The following is a 9573-nucleotide window of genomic DNA, read 5'->3' on the forward strand; positions in this document are numbered from 1 at the left end:
GGGGGGGGGGGGGGGGGGAGTGCTTCATGCTTCTGAAGCCCTGTCTGGTTTCTTCATTACATAGGTCACTGTCACCCCAGCCATCCACTTTGATAAGATGTACTGCAAATAGCCATCGCAGAAGGTAGACAAACACTTCTTTAGGAGGGTTGACGTGGGTGATCAATAACATCACTGTGAAAATGCCAGCAAGTTTGGGCATTCCCTTTTAAAAACCTCTTTCTTTAGAAAATTGTCTTTTGAAACACCGTGACCCAACTTTCAGGGAGGGACTGAGGACAAAGCCTGGGGTTTCTGGCCAAGGCGGGGAGTTTTTGACTTCTACTTGATGATTAAAGATCGGGAGAAAAGCACAGTAAGAGACTTGCATCCTTATCTGATTGGATCCGGCCGGGTTGCGATCCAGGGAAACGGAACCCTCTGTCTGGAGACTAGGCCGGCCAATGAGCATGCGCTGGCGACCAACAGACGCGGGGACTCAGTGTTCATACTTCAACTGCTGGAGAGCTGGCAGCCCAGAAGCTCCCCTGTTCTGAGTCACCCCACTGTGTCTGGGGCTGCTCTCGGTCTAGGATGGGGAGCGGCCCCCTAGAAGTGGGGCATGCCCTGTCCTCAACTCCCCTGCCTCCCTGAGACTCCAAGGACCCTCCAGACTTTGGGGGCGAAGAATGTGGTTCTTTTTGAGTTCTGTGTGCCGTTTGGAAATGCATCTGTAGGTCACTGCCTAATTTCATTCTGACGGAAGTATTTAAATTAGGTATCATTGGCCCCATTTCACAGATGAGGAAATACAAAGTCAGTTCGATGTCACAGGACTAGGGCAGAGCAGAGCTAGGTTTTAATTCACATCAGGACTCTAAGACTCACAATGTCAGTTACACCAAGGAGGGCTTCCAGAGGCTTCAGCCTCCTCTTCCCCTGGCCCCTTATTATGAAAAAAGCCCAGGGCACACGATCAACCTGTCGTTAAGGCTGGATATTTTACCTGTCAGCCTCCCTCTGCCCCTCAGGGCTCCTTATCCATCACTGAGCAGGAATGGGGCTAAATGGGTACCCCTGGGGGGCGCCAAATCACCAGACTCTTGCGGCCTTTGCCCACAGCAGAAAACACTGCAAGATCAGTGTTCCTCTGACCTTTTCACAAAATAATCAGTGATGTAGCTTGAAAGGCTTGGCTTTGAGGGAAGGTAAGAACCAGGCAGAGGCACACTTCAAAGTGGTTTAGGGGTAAGGAGTTCAGGGAGGATGGGAGAGTGGATTTGTTTGTCGGTTGGTTTGTTTTGCATTATTTTGTTCCGGAGCCTAGCACCAAGCTTAGTACACAGTAAGGCGTATGAGATCAATCAATAAATCCATGTGTGAACGCATCAGCAAACCTCACGGGGAGACCATCCATTTGGTCTCATTCTCTATTTGGCTCTGTCATCCACTAACATGTTCAGGCATTCTTTATCCTCCAACACACATTGGAAATTAGTCTTTCCTGCAAACACGGCAATCACCTGGAGCTACTCTTCCCTCTAGCATCAAACTTTGGGGAAAGAGTAGTTTACAATCACCACTTCTACCTTCTCCTCCCCCCACTCCTTAGGAAGGAGGACTCACTCCACTAGAGCAAGACTGAATCTCTTTCTTTTATTCCCCTAGCACCTGGCACATACTTCATGACATAGAGGGTCCCTGCTTTGAGCAGAGTTTCTACATTCTCTCAACATGCTCCTCCTACCCTACACGGGTACGAGCCACCCTCCCTCGCAGGCTCCTCAATACTGATGCCTCTAGGTTGCTCAGGTAAGGTCAGGTTAAAGCCCTAGGTACAAGGTAGGCTGAGTAACCATATTCTGTTCCATATGAAGCCAGCCCTCTCCCTGTTCCATGTTCCCACTTGAATGAATGTGCTTGAACCTGACATTGGCAACTGACCCAAGATCAAAGTACACGCAAGGTAGACAATGGCCGATGACTAACAAAGTTCTGCCTATACAGGAACCAGATGGCTCCATTAAATTTTCCTTCATTCATGAATTTGAAAATTATGGAAAGAACACAATGAGAGAGAAGCACAAGCAGAAATGTCACTAGAGAGAGGGGGATCATGAGTAAGCCAAAGTTTGGAATAAGCCAACGTCCTGAGGAATGAGAACCGTTAGTAAGTGGAAGGTCTCATGGATACTGAGGAAGTATAATTGGAGCAGGAAAAGAAGTGAGAAGTAAGAGAAGCAGAAAATGAGGCAGTACTGAGTTTCCTGCAACTTCGAATGCAGTGTGAAGGTCTGCGCATGAGCCCCTCAGCCATGGAGACTGTAGCGCAGGCAGAGTTGAATCTAGAATGGATTGTTGCCCACCACGGCTTTAGGGGACTGGGCCACAGAATGGTCTTACTCACGGATTACCAAGGAGATGGGAGTTCCCGTTCAGGCCAATCCTTTCAAAAGGAAACCCTTTCAAGTGGAACCTTCTGGGGAGACTCTGTGACTTGCAAGCACACAAACCAAACCCAAGTGGGTGAAGCAGAAGTAGATGATGAGCTGGTCTTTCTGTCGCCCTCCAAGGGAAAAATTAATACCCTCGAATACGCAAAATACTGTAAGTACCATCTCTCCTCAGGACACAGGGCAAGTCAGATTTCCCTTGTTTTACAGCAACATGGGGAAGTGACTTTCCTACATTTGAAAGACCCTGTGAGAGCAAGTGTGATTAGTCCTCAGCAATGTCCTCTTCACTAAACTCTGCAAATTTCACTGACATCGATGATATTTACCATTTCCCTGTTCGATTCCTCCCTTCTGTAGAATTTATCTGGAAATCCCAGAGTTTCAGAGATGATCCCAGGGAGCTCTAACACCCTGGGGATTAGAGAAATGCCAGCAAGAACAACTGGAAGGTCCACCTCGGACTGACATTGCCACCAAAGTATTATTTTGAGCCACTGGGATATAAGGCAGATGGTGGGATCCACGGGAATTTATGCCCCAAGGTAAAAAGCATTTAGTGACTGCTGTGCTTGCATATCCTGTGGTTTGTGAACATTAACAGCAAACAAAGCAGAGCTTAAGACCTCTGCTGCCCTGCTAGACCATCTCTAGCTCGCTTAGACCGCCCAGTGTGAAAAACCACACGTGCTTTGCAGCCTTGAACCCTCTTGCAGGTCACAAAGAAGGTGCTTAGCTTAGCGAATCAAATCCAGAGCAACAGTCAACCAACTGGTATCTTAAGTTACTGCTTTTCCCAGAGAATTCCATTTTCCCTCCCAAGCCCTGGTAAGGGAAAGGTAGCATGAGAGAGAGGTCTGAGATTCCACTCAAAGGAAAAACGTGCTGATTGAAATAAAGTCTAGAACCTTATTACCTTTAGCTAAGTGATTTAGATGCAGAACTGAGGCAAAGGTCCTTTCTTCGTTATATACAGATCCACTGTCACGATCTTTTGAGGCTTCTCTGGAAGATGAAATGGTCTCCGCAATTCAAGGAGAGCAAAGCCCCTCAGTATCAGACCAAATTCAAAGGAGGTTTTCCAAGATCAGGAATTTCTTCCCTTCCCTCACCCTCAAAACAATGGGTGTTCTCGCAGCCATATCTGGAGACACCAAGGGGAGTTCCTGGGAGGGGGGTTATGGTAATTTCTGTTAATTTCCAGCCTCTAAAATCTATGTCAAATAAGCACATAATCTAAATAAATGTAGCATGCCAGCCATGTAACTGGAGTTTGAAGTTTCCTCATTTTATCTTCCAACTCGGCTGCCACTTCTGAAACTCTTACATAGGAACCTCAGCGGTCCCACCGCTTTGGAGGCAGTGGGGAAAAGCACATTAAAAACCATAAGAGGGGGCACCCAGGTGGCTCAGTTGGTTAAGGGCCTGACTTTGGCTCAGGTCATGATCTCTCTGCTCGTGAGTTCAAGCCCCACTGACAGCTCAGAGCCTGGAAACTGCTTCAGATTCTGTCTTGTCTCCCTGCCCCTCCCATGCTCGTGCATTCTCTCTCTCTCAAATATAAATAAACACTGAAATTTAAAAAAAAAAAACAAAAACAAAAACCATAAAGACTCCTAAATACAGAGGACAAACCGAGGGTTGATTAGGGGTGGAGGGGAGAAATGGGGTGATGGGCATGGAGGAAGGCACTTGTTGGGATGAGCACTGGGTGTTGTATGTAAGCCATGAATCATGGAAATCTACTCCCAAAGCCAAGGGCACACTGTGTACACTGTATGTTAGCTAACCTGAAAATACATTATATAATAAAAAAAAAAAGTACTTTGCTCAATTGTAACTATCCCTTCTTCAAAAAAAATCATAATCTATCTACTTACAATAGAGCCGAAAGTAACACTGGAGATGACCGATTTTAGCTCTCATTTTCTTGCTGAAGACTCTAACCCAGAAACTATTTCATTCGCTAGCCTGGAGAGGGGATCAAAAGGAGGTAGGTAATTTGTCTTGCATCCTGCCAGTTTTGTTCACCCGCAGTGGCACCCTATGGGCAGTGAGCAATCTCTGCCTTAGATCGTCAGGGTCTGAAGACAGAAGGATACAAAGAGCTAATATACGTGTAGCCCACAAAACAGTGTCCAGCACACAACAGGTGCTCACAAGATGTTAGCTCCCACAGCTAGGGTCTCACGGGTTCCTTGTGGGGTCACGAGATGATAGTTACCTAAGCGTGAGCACAGTACCTGGCACCGCGTGCTCCATAAAAGTTATTCTTAGAGCCTTCCAGCCACATGGGGAGAACAACGATCCTGTGTCTGAATGAAATAGTCCTCAAGATTTTCATTTCAAAGTAAAGATGTTTTGATGTTTAGAAGTCCTTTCATAATTTATACAGTATTGGGCATAGAACGATGAACAGAAAAGCCTTGAACTATTGCTTCCTTTCTAGAAATGTTTACGGGAATTCCACAGTAGGATCTATCAATCATACTTGTACTTGGTCGGGGGTGGTGGGGGGAGGGGCATCCCAGAACTGTCACCTTGACCACATTCGTTAAGAATGAAGTCTGCCTCAGGGCGCCTGGGTGGCTCAGTTGATTAAGCATCCAACTTCAGCTAAGGTCATGATCTCAGTTCAGTTCCTATCAGCTCAGAGCCTAGAGCCTGCTACAGATTCTGGGTCTCCCTCTGTCTCTGTTTCTCAAAAATAAACATTAAAAATATTTAAAAACGTGAAGCCTGTTTCCTTAGTAAGAGAGATTCAAAGATTCCCATCAGAGTCTGCATGTTGACTTTTACCACTCAATGACTATTACCACATTCCGTAAACTCCCTGTAATCCTCAAGCCAGAGTGAGGGGTCACATTATCAGTAAGCCTGCCGTCACAAAATACTGGTTAACAATATTCTCTGAGTGCTGTGCAAGTAGGTCTCTGACCTAACTGGAGTCTGGCGGATGGTTTTAATCAAGGACGGTTCTGGAGCCCAGAGTAGGGTTCTTCCTGATGAGACTTCCACTTGGTGAGCTTCATGGTACACACGTCATCCTTATAGCTCTCAATCTCAAGAGAAAGAAAGATTATCTTTCCCAAGATTCCAGTAAAATTCCCATAAGTGAGTCTCGCTGCCTTGGCTTGAGTCAGAAGTCCATCCCTGAACCAATCATTTGTGGCTACAGTGGTGATACTCCATTTGACCAGACTGGATCATGCACCCAGCTTGAAGTCTGGGTGCATGGAGTTAGCTCCTTCCAAAGTACATGAATAAAAAGAAGATGAGGCAGGACACCCCAATGAAAATCTAAGTTCTGTTACCAGAAGAAAGGACTATGGAAATGAGGCTGGTAAAACCAAAACACCTACTCCACCTGGCTCTACTAATACTTGTAGGAGCTTAGTAAACCCGTTCAACTCTTTACTTTAGGACACAGTTTTATCATCTATAAAATGAGAAATTTGGATCAGCGTATGTATAAGCATCTTCTGCAGGGCTTGCTAAAAGGTTTCTTGGGCCACACCCTCAGAGATTCTGATTCATGAGGTCTGATGCAGGGTCCAATTTCTGTGCAGTACCTAGTGGATGCCGATGCTACTGATCTGGGGACCACACTTGAGAGTACCAGGGAGCTGTTAGACGCCAGCTCAGCTGCGTCGCGACGCTGTGAGGGTCTACAAGTCTCCCTTCTGAGGCTCGCAGTTGGGAATCCTCCTTCTGTCCCAAGTGCAGGAAGGACAGCATAACCATGACTGCAACACAAGAATGACCTGATCTCTCAGCTTAGCCGCTGTCACTGGAAACAGTGGCCAAGTCAGATCTGTCACTTCAGCATTCCATTCCAGAGCTCTCTGGGGACAGCTTCCACCTTCCTGACCACACTCGTGCTTATTCAAATCACAGCCGAGGCAGCCCAAGAGCACGAAGCTTCCACAGGGAAGCAGTAGAGCTTTCAGAAGAAGGACACAGAGCTTGGTGACAGGTATTTATTATACGACTCATGAAAGACTGTGTGACCTTGAGATGATTACTTAATCTCTCTGTTCCTTAGTTATAAAGTTGGGTGTGTGTAGGACCTACCTGTGTGGTTGTTTTAAGGATTAAAATTAATGAAGCTATGCTCAGGTAAAGGATTTAGCATAGTGCCCGGCACAGAGCTGATAAAAGCTCACTGTGTAACCCATTAAGTGCCAGGTCAGGACCCCCCTGCACAGTCCAGAGGTGAGCTCCAAGTAACAAGGTTTACTCACATCTATCCCCAATTATTAACATCCTCTTGGTTAGAAGGTCCTATTCCTCCACCTCTATGGTGATGCTCTCTCAGCACTCGATCTCTCAGCATTCTGGGACCAAAAGTGTTTGGAAAATGCTAGGTAAAAGGACATTTTCTCTACTGTGAGGCTCTCAGAGTGTTTTCAATGGTAATTTACATTGAGAACCTCCAAACAGGACATTTGGTGAATCCCAAATATATTGGACCATAGATGAAACCCTTTATTTTGAGGAACTCCTATTAACATGTATTAAAATATTGCCACAGTCTGAGAAACACAGGCTGGACACTGCCCTGGAGGTACCCTCTACCCAAAGGCTCTGTACTGTGATGCACAGTTGTGTTCAGACATGTATTACAGGAGCTGTGAACCACCACGGAGCAGGGCAGGTTAAGAGCTGCGTCATGATTAACTCAGTAGTTTCCATAAATCCCAGTATGTTCAGAGGTGAAGATCAAGGTTATGTTCCCGCAACAGTTTAGATCATCATTCTTCAATCACAGGAAGTAAACATTTCAAACCTCAGGTGTCAATACTGGAGACTCTGTTGTGATTTGAGATGGGAAAATGGTGTGACTGTCCCTGTCTTTGGGGGGTGGGGGGAGAAGGTAGCAGCCCGTCCTGAGGACTTGGAGGAGGGTTAGCAGGAGCCCAGAGCACCGTGCGTAAGAGTAGAGCATGGGTTGCAGCTACCCTGTGTTTCTTTTATTAGTTTTTAAAATTTTTTTAAAAAAATTTACTCATTTATTTTTGAGAAAGGGAGAGAGAGTATGAGTGCAGGAGGGGCAGAGAAAGAGGGAGAGAGAGAATCCCAAGCAGGCTCTGCACGGTCAGTGAGGAACCAGACGCAGGGCTGGAACCAGACGCGAGATCGTGACATGAGCTGGACGCTTAACTGACTGAGCCACCCAGGCGCCCATGTCCTGCATTCCTGGCACCTGCTGTAGGCACTTGCAACATCACCAGGAGGTTTTTATCTCCTAGAAAAACCTTATTAGAGTGTTTTAGGTCAATCGCCAACGTAAAGTGCAGTCAAGATTGTACCAGATTTATCTAAGCCATAAAAATGGGACAGTGATGATTAAATCAGGAAAGGAAGCAGCTGCCCTTTTCAGAATTGCCTTTAATGCGTGAGGATCCCTGCAAAGCTAAATGGAGATGACACTCGGGCCAGCTACTCCCATGTGAAGACTCTCTGAGCTCCGCCAAGCTGCCACGTCGGCGCCCCTTCTCTGGGACTGTGCCTGCTTTGCTGAACTCTCTCAAGAACATATAAAAAGTCACATGAAAGCGACACTGATCACTGCACCACACTCCGTGTTCTGAGCCACACGGATCTGGCACTCATGCCCAGTGAAGACAAGCTGAGCTTTAATGACGACTTGAGAGTAGAAAACAGGCTGCTGGGGTCCAGGAGAGCTTTTTTTTTTTTTTTAATATTTTTAATTATTTCTGAGAGAGAGAGAGACAGTGTGAACAGGGGAGGGTCAGAGAGAGAGGGAGACACAGAATCTGAAACAGGCTCCAGGCTCTGAGCTGTCAGCAGAGAGCCCGACGCGGGGCTCGAACCCACGAACCGTGAGATCATGACCTGAGCCAAAGTCGGAGGCTTAACCGACTGAGCCACCCAGGTGCCCCTCCAAGTGAGTTTTTAAGAAAACTACATGCTGGGTCTCACTACCAGCAGAGGGCTGTGGCTCTTCCCTCTCCCCGTGACTCAAGGCTCCGCCTCTAACCAGCCGGTCCGTGTCATCTCTGCACTAGGACAGGGCTGGAGACGCTCCCACGGATGGACTGCAGATTGCGAGACCTGCCACTTCCATTTACTGACATGCATTGCTTGTATTCGGAGCATGGAACATAAAGATGTCACTTTTTAATTGCAAGGAGTACAAATGTCCTCAAGGCAGCTGGTGTGTCTCACAGGAGCCCCTGCCTAGGGGGAGCTGTCTAAGCAAACTCCACTTACCCGGGGTCTAGGGGGACTTACGTGGTTCCTTCTCAGGCCACACTTGCAGCTGCCGCCTTTCTGACTCTGGCTTTCTGTCCCCAGATGCACTCCGAGGACCGACTGACGTGCTGCGCCCAGGCTGGGCTGAGGGGCTTTCTCCTCTCTCCCCACAGCAGGAGCCACCCACTGGGACATCGTCAGCTCTCTGGGGCCCAGTAGGTTCAGCTTAGGGCCTCGTTTAATTTCTATGTGTCACTAAACTGGAGTCCCAAGGGCCGGTGGCAAGGGGCTTCTGAGAGAAGAAGGAAGGGGTGAGAGCTGGAGAGCAACGAAATGTCACAGCTGTTAGCAAGAGCAGTGCCAGCCCTCCCCTCTGGTCTGTGGCCAGATGTTCTGGGGACGGACCAGAGGACCTCTGGGAACTGGGCATTTCGAACGAGCATGGTTTTTTGTTTTTTTTTTTAAATTTTATTTCCAGGAGAGAGAGACAGAGACAGCGTGAGCAGGGGAGGGTCAGAGAGAGAGGGAGACACAGACTCTGAAACAGCTCCAGGCTCTGAGCTGGCAGTCAACACAGAGCCCGACGCGGGGCTCGAACCCACGAACCGCGAGATCATGACCTAAGCGAAAGTCGGACGCTTAACCGACTTAGCCACCCAGGCGCCCCTCGAACGAGCGTTTAAGGTGATATAGTCGTTCAAGGATGCAACTAGAGGGTCTTAACCTAAGTGAAATAAGTCAGAGAAAGACAAATATCATATGACTTCACTTATTTGTGGAACTTAAGATACAAACCAGATGGGCTTAATGGAAGGGAAGGAAAAAGAAGATAAAAACAGAGAGGGATGCAAAGCATAAGAGACTCTTCAATACAGAGAACAAACTGAGGGCTGCGGGAGGGGAGGTGGGTGGGGGGATGGGC

Source organism: Crocuta crocuta, unplaced genomic scaffold, assembly GCF_008692635.1.
Source record: "Crocuta crocuta isolate KB4526 unplaced genomic scaffold, BGI_CrCroc_1.0 scaffold41, whole genome shotgun sequence".
Taxonomy (NCBI): Eukaryota; Metazoa; Chordata; class Mammalia; order Carnivora; family Hyaenidae; genus Crocuta; species Crocuta crocuta.